Genomic DNA, 10,000 nt, shown 5'->3' with positions numbered 1-10,000 from the left:
CTCTCTCTCACACACACACACACACACACACACAATGGGTTCAGTTCACACACTCTTTTTTTGCTCTTGATCTCGGTCAGCATTCAACATGTGGGTGGGGCTTCATTGATCCCAGACATCTTATTGGACGGTGGAAAAGGGGCCCTGGTGGTATACACACACACACACACACACACACACACACACACGTGCATGTTGTAGTCCCACCCACCTGCCTGCTTTGCCCAGTGTGTTCTCACTCATGCTGATTTCTTGTCTCTGTGTGTGTGTGTGTGTGTGTGTGTGTGTGTGTGTGTGTGTGTGTGTGTGTGTGTGTGTGTGTGTGTGTGTTGGGGACATACCATAGCAAACAGTGCTGGCTACCCAGGAGATACCCAGCAACACACACACACTTGAGTCAAATGCAGGTGGAGAGTTTCACCGTTAGTGTGTGTGTGTGTGTGTGTGTGTGTGTGTGTGTGTGTGTGTGTGTGTGTGTGTGTGTGTGTGTGTGTTCTAGAAAGAGGAACTTCACAGCTGAGCAGATACGTCAGAACACAAGAGTTGTCACTCCGGAATGCCTGTGTGTGTGTGTGTGTGTGTGTGTGTGTGTATGTATGTATGTATGTATGTGTGTATAGGAACCTACCCACGGTGTACGTACACACACACACACACACACACACACACACACACACACACACAGAGCGAGAGCTGGTAGTTTGGGGTCTCTATACACTTGAGGAATTGTGAGGGTGATTGAATGTCTGTGGGGGGCAGAGGCACTACTTAGAAAATGTGTGTGTGTGAGGGAGGGAGAGTGTGGTAAGACAATCTAGGCAGTAAAAGAGAAATTCTATCACACACACACACACACACACTTCCCCTTTAAGAGCTCATGCTCTGTGCCCATATAAGGTGAACAAGGGGGCGTGGCTAGGCAGGCCCCATTAGGCCCGGAGAACTCTGCCCCAAAGAGATACACACACACACACACACACACAGATACACACACACACACGGATGACACTTGTGTGCATTTCAGTAGAATAAGAACAGTTCTGAGAGAGACAGAAAGAGAGACAGTGAGACAGTCTGTGTGTGTGTGTATGTGTGTGTGTGTGTGTGTGTGTGTGTGGATGACGGTGTATGTTGTCAGTGCTGCAGGGAGATGAACTGAACATTCCACAAGACTGTGAACATTATTCAAAGTAGGGAGCTGTCTCACTTCTAATCTCTCCCTCACCCTCCCCCCCCCTACTCTCTCTCTCTCTCTCTCTCTCTCTCTCTCTCTCTCTCTCTCTCTCTCTCCCCTTCATTCAGCCCATCTCTTTTTCATTCTGTCTGACTCTATTCATTCTTCGTACATGAACAGCTTTTAATGCTGTCAGAGTGTAACACACACATAGAGAGAGAGAGACAGAGAGAGAGAGACAGAGAGAGAGAATCAGGAAGTGGAGTTGACATGGCTACTGTGTGTTTTCATCAGTCACTGAAACAACATCTGTGTGTGTGATTTTAGTGCATCTATACAAAACATCTCTATGGAGACTCATTTCACAGTTTCCAGACTAAAAATAGACACACACACACACACACACACACACACACACACACACACACACACACACACACTTCCTGAACCAGTTTCAAAGTTCTGTGGGTATATGCACACATACTTGAAGGCTTGTGAGGGAGGGGTGCGAGGGTATTGCTGCTTTATTCTTTTGTATAAGAGAGAGAGAGAGAGAGAGAGAGAGAGGTGAATAATGGACAGAAGTGAAAAGATGAAGGGGTCAGTGGGGGTCCTGAGATTGAGGGATTTGGGAAAAGTTTTTTTTTTTCAGCAACTTGAGTCTTTTGAGTTTAGCTAAATGAATCGCTCACTGAATCGTTCACTGAATCGTTCACTGAATCGTTTGCTACAGGTCATCGTCCCCAAGTGTTTGATTCCTCTTACTCCCCAGCAATTTACCAACACGTACAATTCTCTGTTCGTTAAGGAACATCTGCTACAGTTAATGTTGTAGAACTCCCACGAAACAAGATTTCAAGAAGTTCCTGTTCCCCCGTCCAATCAGAATCCAGGATTCGACATCCCCTTCCACTTCGCACGTTCGACTACGCGAAGGTGAGACGTTTCATCAGTACAGCGGACAGCCCAGACGACAGCTTCGGGAGTGTGTTCGTTAGCGTTGATCTGAAAGTCGACACGTTCGGTCTTGCTGAAAGTGTTAGAGCAGAGGACGAGACCTCAGCGAACCACGCCGCTAATCCGATCACCTCGGTGCGGGGGCGAATTGTAAGAGAAGGAGAAATCATGTCGTTTCAGTCTTGCTAAAGCTCTTTACTTCCTAGATCAGATATTAGGACGATCACTACAGCAGTAATGTGGAAAACCAGGTCCCGGATCTACCCATCTACGAGTGGTGTGGTGGTTGTACACATCAGATCTGAGAACAGGTTTTCCTCTCTCTGACCCAGGACCAGTCTAAACAACCGAGTCCAGGAGCTGATCCGGGGTCAGACTCCTCGTTTACTCAAACACCTGACCCAAGCCTAGAGCTGATCTAGGAACAGACTTCAGACCTCAGAGCCAAGACCCGATCCCAGATCAGTGCTAAAGTGTATGCAGGTTGTGTGCTGCACTGGTTATTCTATAGAACATCTGATCTAGGATCAGTCTTCACTGGATTAACCCAGAGGACCCCTTCCATTAGCATGAAACTGAACTGTTCTGGGCTCAGCTCCAGAAGGTGACAGACCCAGCATTTCAGAGCTATTTAAAGAGACGGAGATGTTATGTATATGTTAGGGGTGTGTATAGTGTGTGTGTGTGTGTGTGTGTGAGAGAGACAGCTTGCATGCAAACCACTGACTCAGAGGACGAGGACAGAGGAGCGAAGCCACACAATCACACTCCAGATCAGGTCTAGCAGGAGGGACGGGAGATAAGACGAGAGAAGAAGAACGAGAAGGAAACAAAGAGGAGAGAAAGAACGGCAGGAGGACAGACGTCCCGGTTGTGTTCAGCGTCACAGCTACAGCTGACGACGGACATGCCCAGGCATACACACACTGGACACACACACACACACACACACACACACACACACACACACACACACACAAGACCTTCCATTACATTTAACTGCACGCTACAGTTACACGAGTGTCCAGACACGACCGCACGTAGAATGAAGGAACGGTGATGACTCTGTGCTGCCTGAATGACCACAAGGTTATGAGGTCAAATCTCACCATCGCAAAACACACCCCACTACACTCCTTCACCCATGACGAGTGTTGTTTCCTACACTGTTAGGAGTGTACATGTTTATTTACTCCCGTCCTCAGAAGGTTGCGAGTTCAAATCCCACCAGTACGGAGCCGCTGCTCAAACTCGCCGTCCTGTAGGGCACGCAGCTCTGTGTGTGTGACTGGATACAGTAGTGGATTCGTGTAGAACACTCATCAGGAAGATTTTTAATCTCCCTGTCCCCGGGACAGGACGGGTTCCCATCCTCAGGCCGTCTCGGCGAGCTCGTCCTCTCTTGCTCAGCACGCTTATTTCGAAGGACGCTCCCTTATCATTTACGCCAGTGCTTCAGGCGGACGCGTCTCGCACCCCGCTCGTCTGCCTCTCTTTATCTGTCTGGAGTCATACAGGTGGTGACGCCTGCAGCGCCGCTCGTCCCGAACGCCGTCACATCGCCTCCGAGTGCAACCGGTTTCCCCCGCCCCAGCCAGCTACCCAGACGGCTTTAAAAGCACTGCGTGGCTGGCCCCCGGTCCGATAATGAGCGCCGTGTGGGTCAGAGAGGGCACCGTGCATTCCTAATGACCCCCTGACTCGCTCCCCAACCTGCGTGTGCCATTCAACTCGCTCGCTCGGTGAAAAACCCAAAACCCTCCGGGGTGCCTGTGGTGCCTTCTCCATCATTCTCTACTTGTCTCATTGTCTCTCGGTCTGTCTGTGTGTCTGTGTCTGTGTGTCTGTGTCTGTGTGTGTGTGTGTCACCCTTTCTCTCCCTCTCTGTGTGCATGCTTTTATTGCATATGAGTGTGTGCGCATGGTTAAGACGCAGGTGAAATTGCTTATGCAATGCCAAACGTTTTACACAAATCTCTGGAACAGAAACTCTTTTATTAAAGTCCACGAGGGGCCTCTCTCTCTCTCCCTCTCTCTCTCTCTCTCTCTCTCTCTCTCTCTGTGTGTACAAAGAAAGAGCAAATTCACAAGCAAGAACAAACACACACAAAAATACAAAAGAGAATGAGATGGAAAGCATGAAGCTGGACAATGCACGAACACACACGCACACACACACACACACACACCGGCCTTCAGGTTGTCCAAAATGGCATGAATTGCACACAAAAGCGCGCGCGCGCGCACGCACACACACACACACACACACACACACACACACACAAGGGTCTCATTAAAATGAAAAAAAGTAGCACACATCCTGAACAGATCAGGAGAGGAATGAAAAGCTTGGATGGGCGTGCACACACACACACACACACACACACACACACACACACACACACACATTATGTCACTCAGATATACACTTAGTGCAAATGTAACTTCATGAAGAATCTGTGTGTGTGTGTGTGTGTGTGTGTGTGTGTGTGTGTGTGTGTGTGTGTGAGAGTGTGTGTGTGTCCTGATCCAGAAGATCAGACTGCATGTGAACGGATTGTTCCTCCTAGCCGGATGTTCTGCTGGAGATCAGCAGTAAGATGTAAGATCAGAGGTAATGTGTGTTACTCACCCCGGGTTGAGTGTGTGAACAGAAGGAGATGACAATGGCAGGGGGAAGTCGCTTCCAGATCCAGCAAGAAAAAACAGAAGAGTTTGCTCTCCTTCTTTTTATTTTTAGCAACAGCGGATCAGATCAGATCTCCTCTCTTTTCCTCTCCTTTCCAGTCCAAACACATCGCCATCAAACCCGTGTCACCATCTCCACCTTCTCAACACACCTCCATTACACCGCCCTGTCTCTCTCTATATACACCCCAAATCTCAGCTCCTTTTCTTTAGAATCCACGTCCTCCGCCACCCGGGCCTTGTTTCTTTCTCTGTGTGTGTGTGTGTGTGTTCGCTCTCGTCTGTCTTATTTTCCCCAGCCAGCCGTCGCCCATTAAAACCGAGCCTGTCCCTTTAAAAACACCACTTCCGCGTTCAGCTGCAAAAAGAGCAGGGGGCGGGACGAGAGAAACAGCTGAAGCGCTCTCGCTCACGCGATTGGCCGAGCGTCACAAAGACGCAGCCAATGGGCTCTCGGACGTGCGCGCGTCATTTACATATGCAGGCTTGCCGCGGCTGATTGGCTGCGCTGTAGGGTGACGTGGGGCGTAGCCACGTGCTGGGGAAGGGAATGGAAAAGTGAACAGGAACTCTGAGAAATGTTCATAAACACAACGGGACCCAGCATTTATTTTAATATTAAACTCACACCTTCACCACAGAGGGGCGAGATTACAGAATACGAGTTATTGCGCTGTTAGGGTTAGCTATTAATTATTTACATTTAAATCTAATCACACACACACATTCAGTTTATCAGGGCTACCTAGCACAGGGGTTCCCAAACCTTTCCAGGGCGAGGCCCCCAAAGGGCATTAACATTTGACCGAGCCCCCCCTTTTGCAAGATGTCTTTAAAACACATTAAAAATACAGACTTCTGAATATATCCCTCTTTTTATTATTAATAATTACATATTTACATTACACTAGGAATTGTGTGTGTGTGTGTGTGTCTGAAAAAAAAATCATGTATTTATTTATTTTTCACACCAAATTGTTGAGGCCCCCCGGGCGCCCCCTGGCGGCCCCCACTTTAAAACCACTGACCTAGCATACACATGACTGTACAGGTGTACACACGGTTTACAAAATATTGGCACCCCTCTACCCTATTGCAACAGGTGGTCTGCAGTCAGTAATAGTGGACATACACATCACTATAGGTTTGTGTGTGTTTTTTATTATTATTATTTATTTCTCTCTTTCTTTCTTTCATCAAAGCTATTTATGGATTTTATGCCACAGTTTGTACATTCCCTATTTTTTAAAAAATGTTTTATAGTTATTTGTTTCAACATTGTTGAGTTGTGTAGGATGATGTAAAGCAGTGCTTTGTAAAAGTGTGTGAATCCTCACACACCCCTTCAGCACAAATTAATTTCATGAACACGCTGCAGTTATTGAAATATTAGGCTCGTGATTCAAATGTGCTCAGTAATACAGCCTACTTGGAGTTTTTAATGGACAGAACACACAGCACTGAAGATGACGTTAATTACAGTGGGATTTGTGTTGGATTTGTTTTAAGGTTTGGCTGAAACCCGTTCAGATCAACCCTGAACAAAAACTTCAGCTTAGTCTAACAAACCAACAACTTATTGGCAGATCATTTTCCTAGAAAGAAATGCTTCCAGTCCATCCAAAAGCAGTTCTGCCAGTAGGACGCAAGTTATTTTCCATCTTCATTATTACCTGACTCATCTATAAATGTTTGTGATTTTATAATTGCCTTACTGTGGGGTTGTTGTTTACTTTAACATAACGCATCTGTAGTGTTGTAAGAGTGGCAGTGATTTAGAAAACGTTGCCATTTACCAGCTCGACCTGGAACAATACCATAACTTTAGCAACACATATGATAACTTTAGTACCCCGCCTTGTGCCCGATGCTCCCTGGGATAGGCTCCAGGTTTCCCGTGACCCTCAAAAGGATAAGCGGTGTAGAAGATTGATGGATGGATGATAACTTCAGTAACAACACATATGATAACTTTAGTAATGGTGGATTGTGATTTCCTGTAACAAGATGAATAAAAAAAACAATCACAGACCCTGCTGTGTGTGTGTGTGTGTGTGTGTGTGTGTGTTACATCCACTGCACTGTGCAGTTCATTATTACTTCACACCCCGCTGATGCATGATGTTCTTCAGGTCATGAATGGAGCCTGTGTGCTGTATCCACTTCCGACCGCTAGATGGCACCGTAAAACTTACCAGTGTTCCTGATTTACACCTCAACACACAGGAAAATTATCCTGGACGATGATAATAAAACACACACACACACACACACATACACACACACACACAGAGCCTGGTGTATAAGTGTCGCATAATGTTTATAACATGCATTTATACATTACACTTATATTACATCACATTCCTTTAGTTTCGGTAATAAATATGTATTAATCATAAAGTACACATTAATTACAACTATAAACAAACAACAAGAAGGAAACGATCATGTTTAATGATTTAATTTGCATAATATGATCATTTATTACTTTATAACTAAACCGGATTAAAAAGCAGAAAACTGTAACTCGTGTGCAGGTGCCCGAGTCTTCACCTGTGCGCGTGAAAGTTACTGATTGTGTAATGATCGGCTATGATGATGTCATGTGAGGTCGGGGGCGTGGTCACCGCCCTGCTCTCTCGCGGTGACGTCCACATCGTGTATTGACACCCGGTCTCATGTTAAGGTGCCATTTCTGGGATGTTTTACTCGGTTAATCCTCTCTAATGACGGACCTGTAACCCTGCGTAAACCTGTGGTATCCTTCAGTAGCTGCGTTTACATGGACAACAATAATCCCCTCTTAATCCGATTAAGACCATACTCTAATTAAGAAACTACCATGTAAACAGCAATTTTTACTTACCTTAATCTAATTAAGGTCATAATTGAAGTAAGCAATAATCTAATTAAGACAGGTGGAGTATTCCTGTTTTAGTCGCATTATGGACGTGTAGTAGTGACATGTAAACACCTTAATCACACTATGAACGTCTTGTGAGAGTTTTCACCGCATTGTGCGACAGGACACGATCACACACGGCAGTTTTACGTTTTACGGCGAACAAGAGAGTTCGGCCGCGTCCCAAACCGCACACTTTCCTACTATAGGCCTGTAGTGGGGGAAAATACATGTATCTCGGCTACTATATAGACGGTAAGTACGCGATTTGAGACGCAGCCCACCGCTTCAAGCAGTCGTCTATTAGCACGTACAGCATGACAAATAATTAACGGCACTTAAAGCGTTCGTAAATAAAATAAATAAAAACACCCAAAACTGTATACGGTACCATAACGAAGACCAACTGTATGTTGAAACGTGAGATTCTGGAGGGACGTCGGACGGTGTGGAGCGGTGACGCAATGACGCGGGCTGTTAATCTAATTATGATCTATATCATGTAAAACGGGTACATGACAGGAGTATTCTAAAAGCGACGCATGTAAACACCTTAATCACATTATTATCTTACTCAGAGTAAGATCAATAATTAGATTACTGCTGTCCATGTAAACGTAGTCAATGTAATAAACGGAGAACAGCACTTTCACTTTGTGTCCGGATGAGTTATATTCACTTTCCTGAGAAACCCGTGAGGATCTAGCCGGATCCTTACAACGCGCAGGAAGTTCTAGACCTGTCGCGAGACTCAGTTCTGAAGTAAAGCAGCATTCTCTGACTAAAACCGCTTTAAACTGGCCGCGCGCCTCTTCCTCTTCTTCTTCTTGGTGATTGGAAAGGTGCACGTGCGCCCCCTACTGAGATGGAGAATGGAGCATCAATGTGGAGTAAATAAAAACCACAACAAAGAAGAAATAGTTTAAAATAAATACGTAAGATTAAATTTAAATGAGGTTTGTTGTCTTTAAAAGGTCTAGTAACCTCTTGGGAACTTGTTAATAAATTCTGAAGTGATAAACCATTTGTACCCAATGACTTGATCTGATTTTGTAACATGAAGCTGTCATTATTCTATCTGATGCACTGCAGTAAAACATGCTCCACTGTCTCTGGGTGATCACATGTCCTGGGTCATCTCTGTCCTACCCGGAGACAGGAAATGACCAGATCTTCTCTTCTATTTCCACAGACCATGGCCTCCTTCCCTTTGTGTACTATACAAGTGTCTACCACATTCTTACCACATCCCTTTATTTCTCTTTTTACTAACCCTTTGGTTTAGAATTTGCTTAAAGTAATATTTAGTCCTATTTCTGAAGGTATTTTCCAAGGACTTCTTGGCTGAAGCATCTGCTTCCTCGTTCCCTTCCACCCCTACATGAGATGGAACCCATACTAAGATCATTTCTGTACCTTGATCTTGTACCCTGAATGTTGTTTGTAGGATTTCAATGAGTATCTCTTGTCTTGATGTAGATTTAGCAAACATTCTGCTTATTAGCACGGAATAGGAGTCTGAGCGGGTTACCACATTAAGAGGACTCATATGCGCCACCCACTGGACTGCCAACGAAACTGCATCATCTCTGTTCTGTAAACAGATCAAAGATTTGATGTCCTTTTACTTATTGTATATTTGAATGTAGGAATGATCACTGCTGAAGATGTTCATCCAGATTCTGGATCTCTTGATCCATTTGTATATACGTGTATACAGTGACTATATTTCATATCCAGATGTTGCCTCACTTCCATCTCCTTTGAAACATATCTTTGTTTATCTAGAAAGACGTTTTTCATCTGAAGATCATCTGAAGGATAATGATATAATCATGGTGGTATAATAGGCACTGCTACTGTAGGGCTAACTTCTAGATCAATCATTCCCATTCTCTGTGCTCTTTATCAGCTCTCCATCCATAACTTTCCAACGCGGAATATTCATCTTCCCAGATTTTCTCCAGGACTTTTAACTGGTGATTATTTCCATGACTCTAATGTCATTTCCCCCATTTCTACTCGTAATGATGCACAATACCCATAATGCACTTTGATGTTTGTATGGAGGAGAAACTTGAAGTGGAGTTTTGCAGATACACAACACTGCGTGCAGGACGTCTCTCTCTCGACCTTCTGTTCCTCCTGAGGTTTTAAACCAGAACCATAAAGAGGACGGTGTGAAAGGCGGCGGGAATAATACTGAAGAAATGAAAGGTGGATGGAGATGGAGATGGAGAGAGTGAAGAGCGTGTACAGATGAGAGAATCACGTGACAG

The 10,000-nt window shown here is 45.1% G+C and overlaps 1 protein-coding gene across 1 annotated transcript in view; it reads right to left on the bottom strand.

The window, feature by feature from the left end:
• The window catches only part of LOC108255566 (atos homolog protein B), a 16,067-nt gene extending 10,901 nt beyond the window's left edge, over nucleotides 1-5,166 (bottom strand). The window contains exon 1 of the mRNA XM_017451605.3: nucleotides 4,764-5,166. The gene's annotated coding sequence lies outside the window, so the exon portion shown is untranslated. The remainder of the gene's footprint in view (nucleotides 1-4,763) is intronic.
• Nucleotides 5,167-10,000: the final 4,834 nt, after the last annotated feature.

The sequence above is a fragment of the Ictalurus punctatus genome, chromosome 22 (genome assembly GCF_001660625.3).
Source record: "Ictalurus punctatus breed USDA103 chromosome 22, Coco_2.0, whole genome shotgun sequence".
NCBI classification, from domain to species: Eukaryota; Metazoa; Chordata; class Actinopteri; order Siluriformes; family Ictaluridae; genus Ictalurus; species Ictalurus punctatus.
Note: the sequence above shows the minus strand (reverse complement) of the source record. Positions and strands in the feature narration are given on the sequence as shown.